Source organism: Rosa chinensis, chromosome 1, assembly GCF_002994745.2.
Source record: "Rosa chinensis cultivar Old Blush chromosome 1, RchiOBHm-V2, whole genome shotgun sequence".
NCBI classification, from domain to species: Eukaryota; Viridiplantae; Streptophyta; class Magnoliopsida; order Rosales; family Rosaceae; genus Rosa; species Rosa chinensis.
This window is the reverse complement of record NC_037088.1, coordinates 39,835,782-39,859,826: the sequence shown is the minus strand read 5'-3', so window position 1 is coordinate 39,859,826 and position 24,045 is coordinate 39,835,782. Positions and strand designations below refer to the sequence as shown.

The 24,045-nt window shown below is 35.9% G+C and overlaps 1 long non-coding RNA gene and 1 pseudogene across 1 annotated transcript; both read right to left on the bottom strand.

Annotated features, from left to right (window-relative positions):
* Positions 1-7,945: 7,945 nt before the first annotated feature.
* Positions 7,946-9,245, bottom strand: LOC112178723. The gene is made up of 4 exons (XR_002927504.2): positions 9,027-9,245; positions 8,655-8,825; positions 8,249-8,345; positions 7,946-8,163 (listed from the first exon to the last, which is right to left on the bottom strand). It is a non-coding gene; the product is annotated as an uncharacterized LOC112178723 (long non-coding RNA).
* A 352-nt stretch (positions 9,246-9,597) lies between these two features.
* On the bottom strand, positions 9,598-10,852 carry LOC112178713 (annotated as a pseudogene).
* Positions 10,853-24,045: the final 13,193 nt, after the last annotated feature.

Here is a 24,045-nt window from a genome sequence, read left to right as displayed (position 1 = left end):
CACTCTCCCTTGTGTCACCCAAACGTTGGTGCTTCTCTCGTTGCCTTGTCAAAAAGCTTGCCGAGTAACAAAAATCCAGTGTGAAAAAAATAACTCCGGTCGAACGAGAAAAAGAGTACAACACACCATTCACGTTTTGATATCGAACATGTAGACATCTTCCTCTGATGTCTGCATCTCCTCCGATGCTGATCGATGATTTCGGTTAAGTTCCCCACATTTGTTGAATGATTACCGTCACGATTTCGAATGATTCTGACTTTTTAGTGTGTATTGAATCTAACTTCTCTTGTGCAATCACTACTATGTACATTGTTTGGTGCTTGGTAAAATTTTCTATAATCTTGCCATTTGGCGTATATCCACTTTGTTTGTTTGTTTTTCCTTCCTCCCCCTTAAGAATAGCATCATAGTGATAATTGTTCCTCGTTTTTTGCCTAATCAACCATTTATATGTTGGAGGTAAAACAGCAGACAACAGTGTAAGGTTGTCCTTTTAAACCTTTATTTGTCTTTAATTTTCATTTGTTGGTATTAGTTTGAAGTGAGAAAATAGACTGCGTAACCGATTTTGATTTTGAGTGAATGAAATGCTTGATATTTACTCTTTCTGACTCGACTGTCAGATTTGTTGGGATCAAGCTAATATGTGAGCATCATGATGCTTAAGGAAATCTCCAAAATATTTGAACCAAGTTGAAGCTGTTGTAGAGGTGAAGTAATAACACTGTAATCTCATAGCAAGATGATCACCATAGCAGCCTCAGCAATGAGGATGCACATAGGCAATCCTTACCCAAAGGAACTATCTGGAATTCTTCCCCACAAGAGGAGACAAATCGTGCACTATCTCAATAGTACAAGAATCCAGTTCTTTGTTGTTATATGTCAGCTCCAGACTTCACCGAAACCACACACTTCAATTGTACATCAGACAACTCCTTCAGATAGCACATGTGATCTATTGTCTACTAGTGGCTAGGTCTTCATCAAATGTTGTATAAATAGCATCCTACTGTACATGAACACATCAAGCAATTATACAAGAGTTATTACCTTTATCTTCTTTGTTTTTCAAAGTCTTTCTCCTGTCAATTTCTTTCTTGAAGAGCCCAGTTGTAATTGAAGGTGGAATTCAGGAAAAGGTACTCGCATTAGATAGACATGACTTCTGCATCTCCCACAATTTACAACTAAATTATTTTGGTTTCACTGACTGCCAATATTGGTTTTTATTTGTTTAATTTTATTTCAAAATGTATCAAGATATGTTATCAAAAGATAAAATGATATATCTACCAAGATAGCAAGCAGTCAAAAAATATGAAAGACCTTTTACTTTTGGGCAAGCTAAACAACAGTAATCACTTTTGTAGAAAATTTTTGGTGTGGTCTTGTTATGTAGCTGGGGTGAATTGATTGGTTGCATTGGTAAATCTTGCCCTGTGAGGTGTGATAGTTTTGGTAGTTTTGTTCACTTTGATGAAGTATAACCAAGCATGTAGTTCTCAAGCGAGATGGGTTCTATACAAGATAAGACTCCTACCAAAAATAGTAGTGTATTATAAAGTTCTACACATTCATCCGCAAGGCACTTAAATTGAACTTGACCTAAAGCCTCCCGAAATTATAATATCATCCGTTTGTGGTTTTTTATATTAATTCTTTATTATTTATTTTTTATATTTAGACATCCAATTGATCTAAACAATGGAGAATTTTAATGACTTGTACTCTCCTAAACCCTAGATGTTTCTTGTATTTTATCACCGCTGCTTTTTAATGTCAATTACCATCAACTTCACTAATGATTGTCATCACTATCATCCTGCTTCATGGGAGTGAGCTATAAGCTGGCATCTATGGCGACCTTGCTAGTCGTCTGATTATTTGTTGCCAAGGATCATATGTGGTCAACGAAGCTGAAGCCAAAGCCAATGGCAATACTGTCTACTCTGCCATTACCCACTCTACCGAGGCCATCAATCTGGCTCCAACCAACCAAGTACTTTACTCCAACCTCCACATATTCTATGGGGGTGGCTCTGCTATGCCCGATCTGGATCACTGGGAAACCAAGTCACGACGGCCTTAGCTCAACAGTTGAAGTAAAGGGATGAAAGCTGTAGTGAGAGATGGGTTTTTTGTCAATCTTGTACTAACCAATTTTGGAGGGAGGAGGCTCGATTGCAATGAGGATTGTTGTTGCTTTGTGAGGAGTTGACGAAGTTGCAGATGATGGTGGCCCTAAGCTGCGTCAAGGTGCACTGGTTGATGGGCCTTGTAATAGATTGATGGAGACGCAATACAAGTGCTAGTGTGCGGCAGCGCTGTCATGGCTCACCCTGCAACCTGGCTGAGGAAGGGGCGGCAAAGAATTGCGATGCAGGTCTAGTTCTTCCCACAGATTTCTGGGTTCCAAGGGCTTAGGTGCTTATAGAACTTGGGGTCGCCAATGTCTTTAAGGTTTCACCCAAGTGTCCAAAGAAGTTTTGAGTTCTTTCACAGGCCCATGTTGTCGCTAGAGTTTGGCCTTTGGGCTTGGGCTTTTGGCTGTTGATTTTTGGCTTTGAGCTTTGTTTTTAGTTATTTTCTTTTAAGGTGCTAGATAGGTTACCACAATTAAGTCATTGTTCTAAGGTTGAGAGCTACGACCCTAAGAGATATAAAAACAAGAATCCCACAGCTAAGAAGTGCGTTGCTGAAGAACTGTTACAGTTAACTTATCCCTCATCCAGATATATGTTTGATATGCTAAGTGGCTCCTAGGTTTTTTCCAAGATTGATATAAGGAGTGGGTACCATCAAATAAGAGTCAGACTTGAAGATGAATGGAAGCGGTCTTCAAGACTAGAGATGGGTTGTACAAATGGCTTGTCATGCCCTTTAGATTGTCAAATGCACTAAGTACTTTCATGTGCCTCATGAATCAAATATTTTGACTATTCATTGGTAAGTTTTTGGTGGTTTACTTTGATGATATTTTGGTGTACAGTCTGAATGAAAAACAACATGCTTATCACCTCAGACAAGTATTCCAAGTATTGTTAGAACAGAAGTTATATGCCAATCTTAAGAAGTGTGACTTCTTAACTGATAGCTTGGTGTTTCTTGGTTATGTTGTTTCAAAGGAGGGAATTAAAGTTTATCCAAGCAAGGTGGATGTTATACGCAGTTGGCCAACTCCTAGTAATATCTATGAGGTATGAAGCTTTCATTTACTATCTCCTTTTTATAGGAGGTTAATTTATTCTGAATTTTGGCTCAATTATAGCCCTCATCACTGATTGCTTAAAGAAAGGTGAATTTGAATGGAGTAAGGAAGCTACTAAAAGCTTTGAGTTAGTAAAAGAGAAAATGACTACTGTCCCTGTGTTAGCAATGCCATATTTTGAGAAGATATTTTCTTTAGATTGTGATGCTTCCCCACAAGTAAGTAGGAGCTGTTTTGAGTCAAGAAGGAAAATCATTTGCCTTCGTAGTGAGAAGCTCCATGATGCAAAGCGTCGCTATTCAACTTACAATGTGGAGTTCTATGCTATTTTTCATTTCTTGCGACATTGGCGCCATTATTTGATTCACATAGAGTTCATTTTATTCTCAAATTATGAGGCTCTGAAGTACATCAATGGCCAATGCAAAGTAAATGCTAGACATGCAAAATGGGGGGCTTACTTTCAGGAATTTACCTATCCAATTCGGCATAAATCTGGCCTCCAAAACAAATTTGCTAATGCATTGAGTTGAATATCATTTATGTTGAGTTCTATGCAGGTCTCTATGATTGGATTTGAAATCCTAAAAGAATAATATGCATAAAAGAAGAGAAATTTTAAATATACACCCCTAATCACTTAATACACATCTCTATTATTTTATATTTCAAATTAGATTTTGTAGGTAGGTTGAATGACCAAAACAGACATCTATGCATTAGAAAAAAAGAAGAAAAAGTCATATTTTCCTTATATAGAATAATTTATGTATAAATAGTTAGATAAACACAACAAATTTATATACATGGCCTCCTAGTTTAGTACAAGAATAAAGTTAGAAACTATCTAATTTAATTTTTTTTAAAATAAATTGTAATTAAATGAGGTTAGAAGCCATAATATTTAGAATTGCAAAATCAATGGTATTAAATGTTTTTAAAACAGATCGTTTTACTCCCATTTTTTAGTTAATTTCCTTTTCTTTCTTTTTTCTAAGAGATACAATTAATCCATTTATTTTCTAATATAAAACATCACGGGTAAAAAAACTTTGTAATTGTTAATTTGTTTGGCCCCTCTAATGACAACTTTGTAGTTCCACCATTGGAGAGAAACTAGTGATATAGTTTTGGTTAAATGTTCAACTCATAATTTTATACTTGATCAACATGGTGTTTGGTGGATGAGAACTCAAATAATATAAAACCAATTTATATGCATTTATTTAAAGGGAACAATAATAAATCTTTATGGATTTTTGAATAAGTAACACAAGTAATCAATATGGTCATTTAAAAACATCAATTAAAAACATCAATATACTGGAATATACTAATCATATTAAATAGTAGCCTTAATATAGTCAAATAATAGGATATTTCATGATTTTTGAGATTAAGGATATTTTAGGTAGTTTTGGTTGTGTATTTAGTAGAATATTAGAATGAGAAATTAAATGGGTGGTGTATTAAGTATGGAGTGTTGACGAAGTGGTGTTAGCTTAGTGGTTAGAGCACCCACTACCTAATGACGAAGTTATGGGTTCGAGTCACCATGGGGGTAGGAGTGAAATCCTTTGATCATTTTTTTAAAAAGAGAAAAAAAAAAAGTATGGAGTGTGTATTAAGTAATTAGGGGTGTGTATTTAAACTTCTCATAAAAGAAAATGAAAAAAAATGAAGACAAGATAATAATTTTATTTTTATAAAAATTCTAAAATAATAATTTTCAGACGATCATGACTTTTTGAAGATTTGGAAAGATTTTCGAGAAGGAGAGGCTTTGAAGTTCTTCTTGCATGATGGATACTTGTTTTATGGCAACTACTTGTGCATACCAAGATGTTCTTTACGACATGTTATAATATATGAATTGCATGAGGGAGGCCTTGATGGACACTTTGGGCGTGACAAAACTTTGGGGTAAGTTGAAGAAAAGTTTATTGGAATGGAATGCATAGAGATGTTACTAAGCACGTGGAGAGGTGTTGAATGTGCCATGTAGCCAAGTAATAAGTCTAAGAATAAAAGATTGTATACACCATTACCCGTTCCTGAATCACCTTAGGAAGATGTCTCTGTGGACTTTGTTTTGGGCTTGCCGAAGACAAGATGTGGGGTTGATTCTATTCTTGTGGTGGTAGACATATTTTCCAAGACGACGCATTTTCTTTTCTGCACCAAAACCTTTGATTTAATTCATGTGGCTCAGTTGTGTTTCAGAGAGGTTGTCAAACTTCATAGGGTGCCTAAGTCTATTACATCTTATTGTGATCCTAAGTTCATTAGCCATTTTTGGATGACACTATGGTGTAAAATGGGAACTCGTCTTCAATTCAGTAGCTCTCATCACCCTCAAATAGATGGTCAGACTGAAGTGGTAAATCGATCTCTTGGAAATCTCTTAAGAAGTCTTGTTAGAGAAGAAAAGCATAATTGAGACCTCTCTTTGTCACAAGCTGAGTTCGCATACAACATGTCTAAGAATAGATCAACGGGAAAGTGCCCTTTTGAGATAGTCCATGGGGTGATTCCAAATGACCCACTTGATTTACTTCCTCTGCCAATCACCAACAAATTCAGTGGTGATGCTGAAGACATGGCAGCACATATGAAAAATTTGCACTCATAAGTTAAGAAGAGATTGGAAGAAAATAATAAGAAGTACAAAACAGCAGCAGACATGCATCAAAGATATATGGAGTTCAAAGAAGAAAACTTCTGGTCTGTTAGGATGCCTTAGTTGCATACATCACTGCACTTCCACTTGACACCTATTGTAATGATAAACGGTTTGTCTCGCCGTGACCTTCTCTTGAATACTCAAAAATTCTGTCGCTCCACCCCTGCAGGGGCAAAAAACCCACCGCCATCTTAGCTATGCTATTAGAGGATATGGAGAAGTCAGAATAGGAGAGGACTCATCTTGGGGTGGGCTTACTACGTAGATGCTTCACTACTAGAATTCTATTCATTTACATCAGTCCAAAACTGATGTAAAACTAAATTCTGACCGATGTCTTTGTGGCTGATGTAAAAGATATAGACATCAGTATAAGCGCGTTTTTAACCGATGTCCCAAACAACAACCAACATCGATTCTAAAAAACAAATCGATGTATAATCATTATAATCATCATAATCTTATATGTTAACTATATTTAATTCTTCATATTTTCACATTTTATGCTTAATAAAGTATATCTCGAACAATACCTAAGTGAACATTTAAATCGATTACAATTTCAGAAATGACGTCTAATACACTCATAGACATCAGTCTCCAAAAAATACTAGATGTTCGTGTCCATTTTTACGTGCATTTTACCGCCTTATTCTCATGAGAACGATGTATGTGCCTTTAGGCAACATCAGTTAATCTATTAAGAATGATGTTTTATGTTACTAGGAACATTGCTTTTCGTTAGTTGAAACGATGTCTAGTAGTTTTGTAGACGTCATTTCTATTTTTCAAAACCGATGTCCTGTATTTCATGGTAAATCGGTTTACTTTATAACAGCTGATTTGTACGTTGACAGTAGATAACGATTTGGTGTTTAGATATCGATGTGCATTGGTTTTCTGTACATCGATTTTTGGGTGACATTTCAATATGTTCATAATCATGAGACATCAGTCCAGTTTTAGGTACTGATTTGTAATCTTTGAATTGACATCGTTTTCTTTGACATTAGTGTTTTGTTTCCCATTTATATACATCAGCTCATATAAATATAAGAATGACGTGCAAATAATCATCTAGCTGCTGGAAAAAGAAATACATTTCTTATCACCCAAAAATTGGGGCTTTCCATTAATTTTCTTTCCAAATTCATGATTCCACATAGTTCACAAAATAAAACCCCAAACCTACAAAGGCTAGCCTAGAAACATATTAGCAACCAACTACAAAAGTACGTTCTACACCAAACTTTGCTTCAAAGCAAAAACTAGCCTTACTCAAAATCATGGAAGCCAAAAGTCTTACACCAAACTCTGTATATAATCAGCCACTTCAATGCACACCTCGTCAATATCATTTTGGCTATATGATTTGCACGCCTTTACTGCCCACTAAAATGTATAAAACAACATATAAGTCACAATCATTGGGTAAAATCCCACAGTTCACTCCAAGTAGGATAAAGTCTTACCTCTTTCCTTAAAACATGTGTTATCAATAAGGGACTTTATAAGTAATGTAACAAAATTCTTCAACCAGGTGCACAGATCTCCTCATATTTTCTGGAAATATAAAGTATTTTGTCAAAATCATGTGCCAAGTGTAAAAGAGAACAAAATATAAGATGAACAATCAATACATAAGTAATTTTAACACTCTGCAAACAAAGAAGGATGTAAGTTCTTACGACCTTGTGATTAATTGTTTTCTTTGTTCTTTTTTCTTTCTCAGCCTTGTGCTTATACCAAACCCAAAGTCCAATCAACATCCCTCATTATTTTACTCAAATAGATATATATCTCTCTAGAAGTCTTTTAAAACCATAATTAAAATCTCCACCTCTCTTTTCACTTATGCACCTTGAAAGTATTTAATACAGTTGATCAGGATCTAATACAGTTGATCAGGATCACTGACCAGCAAATAAGTATATGGATATCAAATATATTGCAGTTAATCACAGTTGCTTAATTTCAATATTTCCACTTCAATTGTACACACACATCTATCTTCTATTGACAAAACTTGAATGCTTAATGGCTGGGAGAAAATTACTGATTACTTGATTAAGGAACACAACATCTGCATGCACTAACCAAGTGATTCATTCCTCCTCATTATACCCATTCCGGATAATTTTCTAAAATAAATTATATGATATTATGATATTACTTACTATAAAATTCCCAGATTCCTTGTTCTTCGGAGTCTCCAGCTTCTTCTCTAGCATGTTTACGATGGCCACATATATCAAACTCCATGAGCCTAAGAGCCACAACAACTGTTGTAAGTGGTACCATGGAAGCACAACAACGCTATCAGGAAAAGAAAAATTGCTAGTAACACGAACGTCCTTTTTCATTTGAGGAATATAGCAGCTCACCGGTAGTCTCAAAGTTTGAAGATAAATATTCTATCTTTATGGCACTGTCCAGCGATGCCAGAACCTGTAAATATATATATATATATAAAGAAAAGTAAATTACTTAAGGCACGCTGTACATGGCTCAGACTAGTACATGTTGTGCAAAAATAATTTCTGTAATTCATAATTAAGAAATAAATTACTTTTGCAGAACAAAACATATCCCTTAAGCTGATATAAAGAATAGTCAACAAATTTTGAATGACAAACTCAATCTTAAGAACCGAGAACCAAGTTTAAAGAGGAACGCAGAAACCCTAAACCTAAAATGAGTTGCTTGTTGAAGAAACTTATAGGATGGATATGTAGAACCAAAGACAGTAAAGAGAACCTATTGCAAGAGTGGATTTTGCTACTGAGTAGAAAACTGCTTAGAATTTCCATCAGCAAGAGTGGGCATGCTAAGAATGGTACTGTGACCTTGTTACTGCACATGCTGGAGCCGCTACAAGAACTTCTCCCTCTAATCAGGTGTTATTTCAGTTCTTCCACCAAACAATCCCTAAAAAAAAAAAAAGACAAGTTTTAATCTATTCAATAACAATTTGAATTATATGCTGCAGTCAAACTTGAATCAGTGAATTGTATTTTCTTTCTTCTTTATTTCTAAGAAAGTCCATTTTTAAAGGTAAAAAACTGATCCTTATTCCATGTACACAGACTAATTAATAACTATGTCAAGCTATCAACAAAGATCAATTACCTCCACAAGCCATGTAATCTGTGGAAGGCCTTTTCTTCACCTCAGACGCACGCAAGTATTGGTAAATACCACAAGCAAAGGTTGCACAAAGCTGTGGTCCATGAAACAGTTATCAATATCAGCAATACTAGGTACCATCTCCTTCCAACTCCACAACTTTGGGAAAACTTCATTACTACTCCTTTGGATAGAAGTAACTTTTGGTAGAACTGCACTTGGTTTAACTGAGAGACAAAAATAAACAAGGAAACTGTCTCATGTAGTGTTCACCTTTTACATTTTGACAATCCACAGAAAAACGTATATCCTGATGAGGAAAAGAAGGATTATCAGGTCTACAAATATCATTGCTATGTAATTGATCGACAAGACATACTAGACATAACAAGCTAGCTGTGTTTGGCTACACAATCTCTTAGCTGTACTCAGCCAATTTCTGGAACATTGACAAAGTGTTGGTTACAGATATCGTAAATCAATAGAAGATTAATGTAGGTGACAATTTGTAACCTTGTTCAAAATAAGATACAAATATTAGTAACAATTTTACAGAGAATGTAGGAAAGAACAAAGAAATGTACCTCAATCAGCCCCAGAGGACGACATCCTTTGGACCGGGCATCTCAAGATCATGGAATTCCTTCATTTTAGTAGCTATAAGAGCAGATATATCTGGATCAAGTAGATCAGATGCTGAAAGTGTCTGAAATTCACAATTGAAAAGAAAGATGTAGCACATTTTTCAGGAAGGGAATAAAAGTACTTCACGCATTCAAGGATGTATAAAATCTTCAATTTTGAATTTCTATGCAATTTAGCCATTTAACCTAGAACTAAAATGAGTGTGGTTATAATTCTCATACATTAACTACCACTAAACATAATTGTAACACAGGAATGGCACTGAAAAAATCGCAGAAAATAACTATCTATAATAAAGTTGATCTCGACCAGTAACATACTAAGCTTTGAGGAAAAGAGTACATGGCCATACTATATACTCCTAAGCTCAGGTCGAGCATGAAGAAAAATTGTAGGCGGTCTTAAAATTGCAAGAGTAGAATAGAAGTCCATATATATAAGCAACAAAGGTTTCAAACAAATTCCAATAACACTGCTTCACAAACACACATATATACAGATAATATTAGGGGAAATAAAAAGCATTAATTGTCTACAATTTGTAAAGCATTGCCACTATTTTCAGAATGATAGAAAAGATAAGTAAACACTGGAATGAAGTACCCGTGCATGGATGAACTCTTCAACTCGGCCATTAGGAAAACGGCCAAGCAGACGAGGTCCCTGACCGTTCTTTGACATGTATTCAAATGTTCGGATCTCATTATCCCTGTCAAAGAACACCTCAACACCCTCACCGTAAATCCTAACCACAACCTTTCGCGAGACTTCCCCGGTGCTTGTTGGCCACTTTATTTCGAACACCTCGTTAGTCATTGCACCCTTGAGAGGGATGACCTACAAGGCAGTGGAATCAGCTACATTTTCCCACTTGGTAGCCAATGATTGTAGAATCTCCTTGGCTTCTTTTGGAATACGGTCGTCTTTATCTATGGAATTCACCACGGCACCCATGTCAAATGACCAACGTGATCTTCCACACCAAAATTTGATGAGAACTATGCAAGCAACAACTCAAGATCTTAATGTAGAAAGGGTTGTCTGATCCAAAAGGAAAAAAAAAAAAACATTAGAGTGATTAAACGAGAATATATAGTTCAATCATGATGACATAAAACCAAGAAATTGAAATCAACCGCAAACATTGACACAGATTCTGCTTCCTGCCAATTCACGGTAGCCAAACAAAAAGCAACTATAGAGAATAGCAATGATATTTGTAGGTTTACAGTTTCCAATCTTCTTAGGCAGTAGAGGTTTCTCAATGGAAAACATAAATATTGAGATTGATCAATCAAATCATGAACTCATAGGGTAAATTAAAAGAACTTAAGAGCCCATGTAACACTGCAGGAATGTTCTCCCTGAGAAGCAAAACAATTGCAATAGAGGAATCATAATGAGTACTCTCATAGTCAAAGCAAACAAAGAAGACCTACATCTCAGCAATGTATTATGCAGAGAATTCATGAGTTCCTAATTCATGCTGAAGAAGACAATGAACCCAAGACTTTGTATGTTTCAAAGGATAAAGTCCACAACTCCAAAAAATAAGTACAGAAGCATCATTATAATACAAATCTACCATCCAATAAGATCACAATAAAACCACAAAATCACACGATCTGAACTGGATCAAAATCCAAAAATCAAAACTTTAATACAAGAATGATTACCCAATATCAAGAACAGGGGAAGCTATTATACACAATGAAGCACCATCCTGAGTTGTTGAAATGGTGAAGATGATGCAAAGAGTGGGAATTTGGAGACATTTGAATCGAACAAATATGGGGTACGGAGGAGCATCTTCCATCGTTCTAGATTGCTACTCTGATTATGATTATAATCATGGCACAGTTTCATAAAAGTAGGAGTTGCCTGCAAGAAAGAAAGAGTAGCATTGAGGCAAAAAAGAGCCAAAAGGGTATTCAATTTCAGTGAAAAGGAGCTACCTTTACGATTCAACCTAAGTGCAAAATCATTACGGATCAGCACCGCTTTGAAACACCCAAAGTTGTGAGTCAGCTGGTTTAGCTTCGCATCCATTATCCTCGACCTTTAACCCTCTCTCTGGTTTAGCTTTCACTTTTCGTTTTGCTTCTCTTCACTCTAGATCTGGGCATCAAATGGCGTTTCGGTTGTGCCCCATCTTCGATTTCGAGTTCGGTCGTCGGAAATTATAGTTGGAGAAACCGCAATCGGGGTCGGGGTCGAACCGATTCAACCTCCTTCAATCACAGATTATACTTGTCATCAGAAGATGGGGTAGGAGGGCGGAGAAAGCAGGAGGAAGTTGTGGTCGGGGTCGGGGTTGGTCAGAGGAGGTAGATGAAGGAGCCGAGGAGGTAGATGAAGGAGGCGATGAAGGTAACAAGAGCGGTGAGTTCGAGTGGAGTTTGGGAGGAGCTCGAGATGAGCTTAGGGTTTCTGTTTCAGTTTTGGGGCTCTATTTTTTTCCAAGTGTGAAAATTTTAAGTTTTAGTCCCCGCGTCCTTGAATTCATTAAAACATTTAGCGCGTCCATGAAATGAGGTTCCCGCAAATTTTCAAACAAAACTTTTAACACCGGTCATTTTAACAACCGATGTTAATGGTATACATTTAAATCGGTATTTTTCTAAAACGATGTTAACTTACTTTTTTACATCATGTGCAAGTCTGACCGATTTAAATGACGTGATGTAAATGAACAGATTTCTAGTAGTGCTTTCAGCTGCTATCCGCTCTGCACTTGGCTACCAGCGTTTACCGTGGGCACGTCTTTTACAAATCTTTTCATTTTTTGATTTGATCTGATCCATTTTTTTGCAGAGCTATTTATTCGATCGCAGACATTTCTAGGACACTTCTAACAGAAGAACAAATAGTCAGTTTTGAAAGAACTTATTGCCAACCCATTTTAGATATGAATATGTTTGATTTAGAAGGGAAGAACTCACATCAGTATCTCAATTTCAATTCATATATGGGTTTGATTCACACTTCATGTTTTGAAAAATATTTACAATCTGAAAAGAGGAAAAAGTGGGGTTGTTGTCTAAAGAAATGCTTTGAGAAAGGGCACATGTATAGAACCTTTCAATAGTGCATTTTCAACTCTCTCAAGATGGAATATATTCCAAACATATATGCCATGGTTCCTTACTTCGATAGGAAACAAATATCAAAATTTGATATTTTTAGATACTTTTTTAGATATTGCCAATACTAAGTAGCAGCTAGAGTTTTTATCCATTTTTCATGATATTATGCTCTGCGGCGTTAATTTACCTACTAAAATATCATCCGTCTTTACCCAAGATCCCAGCCTCACAATTCCATTTTTGTCTAAATTGCGGAGTTAATGGGCTTCTAGATGTGGTATTTCGTTAGTACGTAATTCTTTTAGGACCGTTGCTTGTCACATGCATGAGTCTGAATTTCATATTTCCATATGTGAAAAGAAGTATAAATATCTCCATATATCAGACGCTCACTAATAAGTAAAGTAATCCGCCCACGACATATAAGCTACTAATACATTTTTTCCCCAAAGCGAGTTCATCACCAACCATAGCAGTACCATTCGCTAAAATTTATCTCTTTTTAATTCATTTACCTCGCTAAACTTGGGGTTTTTGGTGCATACACATATTTTTGTTGGAATGTTGGTATATAACTAATGGAATGTTTAGAGTATCCTCATTGCCCGATAGAATTATCTTGTCAGTATCCGCATAAATGATCTTTCCCTAATGTTTGGCTATAGAGGGAACCTTGGAATCTAAAGCCACTTGGCGTTCCACCCAATTCTAAAGATGCACTTTTCAGACCGAAAATCTTTGCAAAGAAAGTTTCCCAAGAGGTAAGTTTGACAAACTCAATGCTAGATTTGAGGGTCCATTTCGAGTGCTTAAGCGTGATCAAGGTGAGAATGCATTCCAGATTGACTTACCTGGAGATATGGAGGTATTAGCAACTTTCTAGGTTGCTGATTTGCAACCATACTATGGGACATGTATTGAGCAGAGCTTTGACTCGAAGACGAGTCATTTCCAACCATGGGAGATTGATGAAAAAACCTTGCAAATCTCCTAGCTCTAGCTCAAAGGGTAGGAAATTTTTTTTTGTTTTTGTTTAATCTTAGCCTATTATTATGCATTGTCTGGTTCATAGTTGAATAGGGGCTTGCTTTAATAAGTGTGCAATAGAAGTCTAATGAGTACAGCTATCTCTATGTACCAACGTGATACCACCACAACTTTTTTTTTTCTGTCTATAGATGGAAGTTGAAAGGTATGTAATAGGCATTCTGGCTTAAATTTTAGAATCTATGAAAATCTATGTGATGATGTATTTAAAAAATATTTAGATACATCCATTTTCTTTTGCATGCGGTCTATTTAAGAAGTCAAATTCTTTTTATATGGTCTAAAATCTGTACAAACACAAAAAGGAGTTTCAAGGAGTACCCATCAAATCCTTAGTGTGATTCCATTGTGTCTACAAGTCATGCGGTTCCTAGTGAGGTGGCGATAGGGTTTGTTAGTTGACCGATAGCCGACCAGTTAGTAAGGTTACTGATTAGACGTGTATAGAGTCGTTGATGAAGTGGTGGTGAAATTTATCAATTAGGTTATAAGATCGCCGAACAATGTGGCCGAAATTGAATTGGTGAGGTCACTTATTAGGCAACTGTAGAGATGCTTGTTGGGCACTGGAGAGAGCAAGTTGGCAATGAGTTAGAATTTGGTCGGTTTCCAACTTCAACATACTGCCATGCCTAGAATCACTTAGCACACAATCACTTTTATTAACGTACAAGGATACTCAAGTACACATATGTTCACTTGGTCACCCATGATCATAAAATTTATGCTTGTTAATTGGGCACTGGAGAGAGCAAGCTGGCAATGAGTTAGAATTTGGTAGGTTTCCAACTTCAACGTACTACCATGCCTAGAAGGCTAGAATCACTTAGCACACAAATCACGTTTATTAAAATACAAAGATACTCAAGTACACATATGTTCACTTGGTCACCCATGATCATAAAATTTATGCTTGTTAATTGGGCACTGGAGAGAGCAAGTTGGCAATGAGTTAGAATTTGGTCGGTTTCCAACTTCAACATACTGCCATGCCTAGAATCACTTAGCACACAATCACTTTTATTAACATACAAAGATACTCAAGTACACATATGTTCACTTGGTCACCCATGATCATAAAATTTATGCTTGTTAATTGGGCACTGGAGAGAGCAAGCTGGCAATGAGTTAGAATTTGGTAGGTTTCCAACTTCAACGTACTACCATGCCTAGAAGGCTAGAATCACTTAGCACACAAATCACGTTTATTAAAATACAAAGATACTCAAGTACACATATGTTCACTTGGTCACCCATGATCATAAAATTTATGGTCAGGTACCATTGGATATAAAATAAAGCAAGAGTGTTTGATAGTTTTTAATTTTTTTTAATTTTTTTATTCTTACCTCACTCTTCCATGATTTTGACCGTAACTTTTATGGCGTTAATGATTTCAAATAACTAACAAAACCTAGTTCACTCACAATTTTTATTTTAAATCCGTCTGAAACAAAAAATAGCTTTTTATAACCATTTAGTGCAGTAAGGCTAATCGAATGGCCTAGCGTGGAAGCCATATGTCTAGCGATCCAGTCCTAACTCTCATCAGTTTGTGGCTAGCAAGTTTGAAGGGTCTTTGAATTAGTGTACCTACGGACAGGGTCAGAACTACTGAAGGGTCAGTAGGACATTACCCCTTGCCAAACAAAAATAAAATAAAATCAATCGAACATACAACTAATTATGTATAATTATACATAAGTTTATATGTTTTAGCAAATACCCCCCAAAAAAAAATATTGCACAGTATTTAATGTAGTGATACTATTTACCTCTCATTATTATTTTGGTCAAAAAGAGAGATAAGATCTCTCATTAATTATTTACTAAAATTATGAATTCATTTATTAGGATTCAATCAAATATAAGGATTTTTTTTTTTTTTTTAATTTACTATCGCTCAACATTGTTTAAACACTTAACTTGTTACGGTTTATAGTTAATTTTTTAGATTTAAGCTTAAACTCAGACAGAAGATGCAATTGATTAGCCCAGAAATAGATCTATGGCTCCCAAAGGATTTGGACGTGGTTGTGGGCCAAATAGTGAAAACTCTGAAGATGGTGATCATCGAAAACATACAACGAAAACTTCAAGAAAACAAAGATCAACGTCCTATCTATTCTTCCCTTGAGGCAGAGAAGATGTATCTTGAGCCTTCTCAGCTTAACTGCGTTAAAGAAAGTAAGTTATTCTATAATTGTCTATATTCAGAAAAGTATGAACCCTTTTTTTTTTATTATTATTATTATTTTTATATAAAGAATTTGTAGGCCGGAAGATACACACACTATTATTAAGAGTATCACACACACACACACACACTATTATTAAGAGTTTCTTTAATAGATTATGTATTTTGACTCTTTAGCTATTTAGGAGTGCATGTTTAGCTTTTTATCTATTTTAGCAGTTGCACTAGACTTCTAAGAACATCTTTAGCAGACTCTCTATTGTGGCTCTTTAGCTATTTTGGAGAGCATGTTTAGTTTTTTTTATCTATTTTAGCAGTCTGGTGCTCCTAAGTGGCTCTCTATTATAATTTTTAGTTATCTCGCTCCTAAATATAGAGAGCGGGATGAAGCTCTCTATAATTTAAAACATTCCTTTTAAGTTATTTTATGTAATTTATAAATACAATTAAACTATTTAATATTTATTTAAAAAATAATATAAATTCAAAACTAGCTAAAATAGAGATCATTGATGCAAATATAATTCTAAAGTGGCTAGCTAAAATTTGACTCAAAAATGGCTAGCATTGCTAAAGATGCTCTAAGTGGCTCTCAATTATAACTTTTAACTATCTCGCTCCTAAATATAGAGAGAGAGATGAGACTCTCTATAATTTTAGACATTCCTTTTAAGTTATTTTATGTAATTTATAAATACATTTAAACTATTTACTCTTCATTTAAAAAATAATATAAATTCAAAACTAGCTAAAATAGAGAGCACTGATGCAGACGTATAGCCAAAATGACTTTTTAGCTATTTTGGCTAAACTTTGACTAAAAAATAGCTAGCATTGCTAAAGATGCTCTAAGACAAGTGAGTTTGTCTTTCCACTTTGTCCAAAATCCAATAACTTCTTTTTACTTTAGAATAATTTTATAAGGAGCGGATTTATGGCCACCTAAATTATAGTTAAAATTATATTCTAAATGTTGTCCATTAAATTTAATAACTATTAAAGGTGTAGAAAATTATAACTTTTAGTTTAACTAATTAAGTTGAGAAAATTTAATAACTATAACTTTAACTATAACTTAGAGTATAATTTAACTAATTTTATAAATTAGGGATATATTAATAATTAGCAAAATAAATATATAAATAAAAAATTAGAGAAAATTATATATAAATTTATGTATATAATCATGTATTGGCTAAAACTCATTCTTATTTTTTACCAATCTACATCATAAAGTACTTAATTAACGTGTCTCATTAATGTTTTTTTTATACTTTCCCACAGGTTTAATTTACCCTTCTGATTCAAAAAAAAAAAAAGAACTAAATATGTACTACTATAATTGGAGGCTTTCTTTTGGTGTCAAAAGCTTCACCAAATTTTAAAAGTGCCTATAATACCCTTCAATAACATAATTATCAAATTAAGTTAATAAAATATAAATAAATAAAAGAGTAAATTGAAAAAGGGTGTGGCTATTGCCACCCTACCATTTTCTTGGTTCACCCTACTTGCTCATTACACCCTACATTTTAATTTCAATTATTAAATTTATTTATTTAATCTATTTCTCTTTCCAAGAATATCCTTATATGACATATCTAATAAGAAAATAAATGTTTTTAACAAAAATTTCTCATTTAATTTATACTCATAAAAAAATAAAAATTTATTAAAGTTTCCTAATAAAATCATAATTTGATTTACTCCCAATTTTAAAAAAAAAAATTCTTTCAATTTCAATGTTTTTATTTTTTATTTTATCAGGAATTTCAGTGTTCTCTATTTCAATCTATGTAAAAAGATTAGTAAATTTACAACTATGATCAATGAAGAAGAGATTGATTTTTTTTTCTTTGTGTTTTATATATTTTTACTTTCAGTGTTCACATAGAATATTGCAAAGATTTTGATGTGGTTTTGTGAATTGAATAACGAATTAACGATGAGGAGGCAATAAAAAGACAAAAAAATAGTAATAAATTCAAATTGGGTTGAGAAGATAAAGATTAATGTTATTCAATGAGAAATTAAGTAGTCTTTGTATTTAATTAATTACTTATATATTTATTTTTTCTTACATATTTAGATTTTATAAAATTAGTGTACTTATTAGTCATTTTACACTTGGGTAATATAGTCTTTCAATAATTCAAATGTTTGAAGGGTGAACTAAGAAAATAGTAGGGTGGCAATAGCCGCACCCATTGAAAAAATACCCAAACCACCACTATTCTATGTCTAAAAAATAAATAATCACTATTTTTTTTAGTCAATCTATTTTCCATTAACATCACATTATCACCCGCGAAAAAAGCGGGCACGTTACTAGTATATACTGTACTTACTTAATGTTAGCATACTCTTCATTGGGTAATTTATTAACGCAAACAAACAAACTATAAACTAATTTCCCGAGTTTTTTTAATGGCAAACCTAGCCTCTCCCTAACGACACTCCTCTGTGTGCTCACCCTAACCCGGCTCGTATGCTGCGGCGACGACAAACACAGCGGCTCTGGCCGCGTTGAACCACCAAGATGCCTAGTCCTACCTGAGGTGGATAAGCCTCTCTACTTCTCTAATCCAGCTTGGGAGAATGCTTCTGTCAGGTGAACCAAGGTGCATTTGGGCTGCATTGTTGCACAAAGATGGAGCATCAAAGTTGCAGAGATTCTCTCTGTGAACGCGAAGAAGGACCATGCCCTTCACGTGTTGTTGTCAAGGCTGAGGGGCGGCGCTACATGCTTGTTGGAGTCATTAGATAGGTCTTCTATGCCAAAGTTGCAGGAATTGTTCGTGGTTTGGGTGGCCTAGGTGCCCAGATCATTGTGGTGCTGAAACCCATGCCTAATTTTGGATGGGTTCGATGGAGGAGGCGGCACGGCTGTGTGCTTCTCTATCATTCGATCGAAATAGTCATGCTCCTATCTATTCCATCTTCTAGCCTAGTAACTCTATCTCATCTCTGTACGACAAGCGGGGGTGGAAAGACATCTGCTTTTACAAGAACTCGACTTGGATGCTCTTCCATGACAAGAAGGGCTTCGATAGTGATATGCTGGTGTGGACCTTTAGGAACTATTATGCGCCGTTCAAGAGGTGGATATCGAGACAGGTGTCGTGGGAAGCTTAGGCGATGCTGTCACCGATCGGGACTATAGATGAATACAGCGATGCGCGTATCAATGGGTCACTCTTGAAACAAATTTGGACACTATTGCTTCCGTTTGCAGTTGTCACCGAGCTTATGACAGTATCGATGGCGGTGGTGCAATTGCATGTCGCCGGTCCGCCCTCCGGATTTAAAGTGTGGGCTCTTTTTGAGGTGTCCAGAGCAAAATGGAGGCTATGGTTTTTGGGGTTTGGCAAAGTTTGGACCCGTATTAGGCTTTGATTTTTTGGACCCCAAATTGGAAACTTTGGATCTATAGGCCCATTTCATGATAGAGTGCTAGGGTGCCTTCTCTTTTCAAGCACCGACGATTTGCAGATATTAGCCAAGAAGGTGTCTGTTGAAGAGGTCCTGAGTGTACTGTACTCAGGTAACCCTCCTAGCCCTCGCTTGAAGGGCAAGGAAAAAATATCGGTAGGTGTGGTAGGGGGCTTATATCCTAAGTCTTACAATTCTCCATAGTTTATAGGCTCACTTTTAAATAAGTGAGCGGTTAGTTTGAATATAACTGGTCTGTTTTTATGTATCGCAGTAGTTCTCTTACTGCAACTTCTTGATCTGTCTAGTTGAAGGCAGCAGAAGGATATGTAATGGCCATCTTGGCATGCGTTAATGAAATCCAAATTTCTTTAAAAATAAAAAAAGGGTAATTTATTATGGGTTTTCCGTTTTGTGAATTTAATATTTTAATTTTGACAATTTGTCATTTATTATTTCATTAGTAATTTCTTCAATTTTCAAAACTTCTGATAATTTTACTTATAAATCTTTTTTTGAAACAATGAACATGTTTATTTGTCATTTATAATACTCAGGCTAGAATGACACATTACATACGCTTCCACTGCTAGAGTGACAAGTAATTAAAGCAAATATGAAACATAATTGTATGTAAGATACTGCCATCGATTTGACATCAAATCTCGCTTAATCTAGTAACAAACAAGAACATAAGAAAGCAACCTAATTAGTGTCTAGAGCTAGACTAAACCCACTAGCTAGCTTCCTTGTTTGGCCAAGATTTTTTTGGAAAAGAAAAACAAAACAAAACTTAAAAGCAGTCCTAAGGGCCAAAAGTAAAAGCTTAGCCTAAGGCCCAACAAAAGCTGGCCTAGCTCAGACCCAGGCTCCAACTCATCTGCAAGGCAGATGCGCGTGCATCATACGATCGGGCCCGCTGCCACTTTCGCCGCCGCAACCACCACCACTAATCAAGGAACACCGGCCACCACATAGACGTCACTACCGAACAGACCATAATCTAACCGGATATAGATCCACAGTTGCCCAAGCCGCCATCAACTCTCATCCACCGCTGATGCTCAGATAGATTTGGATCAAGCCACCAAACTCACCCCAATTCAAAACCCGTCCTTTGAATCTGTGCTTGCGACCTCCATAACTTTAGAGCTGCAAACTGGAATCCGACATGGACCTTCTGTCGCAAGTACCAGGGGCGGATGTAGGTGGAGGGCTATATGGGTTCAAGTCTAGGCAGTTTTTTGGGCAAAAAACCACCAAGTATGTACATACATACATACATACATACACTTTCAGTTTCAGCCCATACCCAAAGGAAAAATAAAATAAAATTGGGAGGTAAAAGTGTAGTTCTTCCCCAGCCACAGCCCACAGCAGCTCACTTCTCTCCTCTGTGGTCAGACTCTCCTCCGCGGCTCCCCATCCAAGCTGAGTCGAGTTCTTCCTGTACTGATTTTCATTGCAGACTTGCAGTCATGCAGTCATCTTCTCCGACTTTCCCCATCCAAGCTTGCTTTGTTTTCTGATTTGCTCCAAACAGGAGGTATTTCTTTTCTTTCTTTCTAAGTCTCTTGATTGGTTTAATGGGTTTGTTGATGGAAATAGTGGTGTGAGTTATTAGTAGCTCATGTAGGACAACCTAGGGTCTGATAAAAAAAAAAAATGCATGTAATCTTTCTGATTATCTGATTAATGATCATTTTGGTTTATAAACAAGCAAATCCAGAATTTTCTTATATTAAGGATCTTTAATCGTCATACTGCAGTAGTGGTAGTGCCTTTTCCCTATGCTCTCTGGTATATGCAATTCATTGAATGATGGTTGTTTTGTTGACAATTGAAATGAAGATGCTGTTGATTCTCATGCATATGGTTATCAAATTGATGTGGTTTATATGGAGCAGGGTGGTGAAAGTGAGTTTAGTGATGACTATAGGCAGATGAGTGGGAGTGGGTGTCTCAAGTTCTTGATGGTCACTGCAAACCAATGCCACAAACTTATCTATGTTCTTCCATAGCTACCAACTTAATTTTAGAATCAAACCCACCTCAGCTATCAATCTTCACAAGGTAATACCTCTTTCTTTCACAATTCTCCTTAGCACGAAAGGAATAGAATACCGTCATCTGATTTGTTATGGGTCTTCTAGTATTGTTTTATTTTATTTTTTGAATTTCTGCAGCATTTTCGTGGGAGTGTAATCAGTTTGTGCTTGGTAATGCAGCCAATGCTCGTGTTTCAGATGATTATCTAGTTCATCAAAATGAAGGTGAGTTAAAAGGGATCGATTTTTTTGTATTAATACTATGGAAGCATGTTGCATTCGTGCCAATTCTCAGACATATATTTGGCTTTTAGAAGGGTACTTGAGTTTTGGGGTGATTGAGAATTCTGTTAATGATTAAGAAATTTTTGGGCACTTATAATTACCCTAGACGGGTTTCAGATACTGGATCCGCCACTGGCCGCAACCTCCAAACTTGAAAATCATAGAAAGCCTAAGCATGCAATAGAAAATAATCATTTCTCCGGCAGCAAGAACCGCAATCATTAGTGTGGCCAAAGACCAACAATGACGATAGGGTGCCGCCGGACGAGGAAGTCTCACAAAGATATGGTTCAAGGTCGAGGCGTGTAAGTTGGGAAATTAGGGCTTGCTTCTCAATCCCAAACAAAAACTTTTTTGCTCATAAATCTTGTGCAAACTATATCCTAATCAACTCCTAAGCTCAGTAATTTTTCTTAAAATTTAAGTGTTCATTTTCCATTTTATATATTTTGTTGAGTTGAATATACCTAGCTAGGCTTGGCCATAATTAACGAGGCTTTCTATATGCACCTAATATAGCAGGTGCCATTATTTCAAGATATGGATGAGAAAGTGTTGAATGCAATATGTGCACATCTTAAGCCAGTGATATATGCCGAAGACAACTATATTCTTCAGGAGGGGGAACCATTAGAGAAGATGCTCTTCATCACCCAAGGCACTGCATGGTCCTATACCACTATAAGTGAAACAAGTACTACTGGTTATTCAAACACCAAGTGCCTTGGTAGAGGCCATTTATACGGAGAAGAACTACTAAGTTGGGCATTGAAATCTACCCCATTTTCAGAGTTACCCATCTCTACCAGAATAGTTAGGTCTCAAACAAAAGTTGAAGCATTTGCTATCAGGGCTAAGGACTTGAAGAATGTTATTGCCAAATTCTAGTGGCATTTTAGAAGGCCAAATCAGCTCCGTTACTTGGAGGGTTTTCAGTTGGAGCATGGAGAGCATTGGAAACATTTGGCAGTATCTTCCATACAAGCAAATTGGCGCCACTATTGTGCACTAGCTAAAAGACGGGAGTTGCGGGAATGGCGGAAAAAATTTATCACGATAGAATAATCGAAACTATACGTATCGTGTTTTAATTTATTAGGTGATTGTAAATTCAATTATTCATTTGATGATGTGCAAGAGTGTTTTTATAAGTAGTTTGTAAAACTCCTCACAGATATATTGAGTTAGAGTCAGATGCATTGGAGATTAGGAGGTGAGTGTTTTGCGGTGGATGGGCACCTAGTAGGTGGGATTAAATCCAGACAGAGGTACTTCTCTTTAATAAGCTGCAGATATGTAGGTACAAGTTTTGATTAACTTGGTGTGTTGGCATTCCATACAAAACGGGAAAATATCCTTGAGGTTTAACTTTCTTTATTTAAAGATATTTTTCTATTTATAAAATTGTGTATTTGATTCCCTAGGGTTTTTAGGATTTTATGGATATCTTGGAATGAAAGCTCTTTCCTAATAGAAGTCTAATTAGGGTTGTTTCTGGTTTGTTTGAGTGGTTGCCGCTGGTTGAATAGATATTGCAGAAATATGCACGGCAAAAAGGTGTGGAGAAACGCAAGAATAAGTATAGGTGTCTTGCATGCTTTTTGAGTTTGTGTCTTCACAAAGAGTCAAAACACTTGGTCCATGTATAAGTGTTTGTGATCATAGTTTCATATGCATAATACTCTCTCGAGATCAGTAGGGAGACTGTGAAGAAAGAAGAACAAGATTTGAAGATCGTTCAAGTGAAGGAGTTCTAGAAGGAAGACAAACTTTGTATTAGATTTTGTGTGAATCTTATAGTCGAGCTAGTGCTATTCAAAGTTTGTAAAAGAACATATCCTTTTCAATATGATGATCTTTATTTTGGGTTCTCAAGAGTAAGAGCCCCGCAGTGTTTTTAATCTCATACTTGAGGTTTTCACTGCGTAACCAAAATCTGGTGTTTGGTTTGTTATTTCTGATATCTGCCCAGTAAGGATTGATCAGTGCACTGCAATCTCCGTTTTCCAGAAAATCATATTATGTCCTTGTATTTTCAAGATATCCAGATAGAGTTACTTCTCTTGACTGTCAGATTTGTTGGTGGCTAGTAGTTGAAGAAAAGGTGAGTTGCACTACTTACAGAAAAACAGAAATATGACGTTCAGCATCCTAGTTAGAACTCAAGTTGGGACTCGGCAAGAGGGTGGAGAGAATTCTGTCTCCACTTGAAAATGAGTTCTCAAGTGAAAGCAGTCACTGATCTCTCCATATATATTTTGTACTTCTGCGAAACATAGATA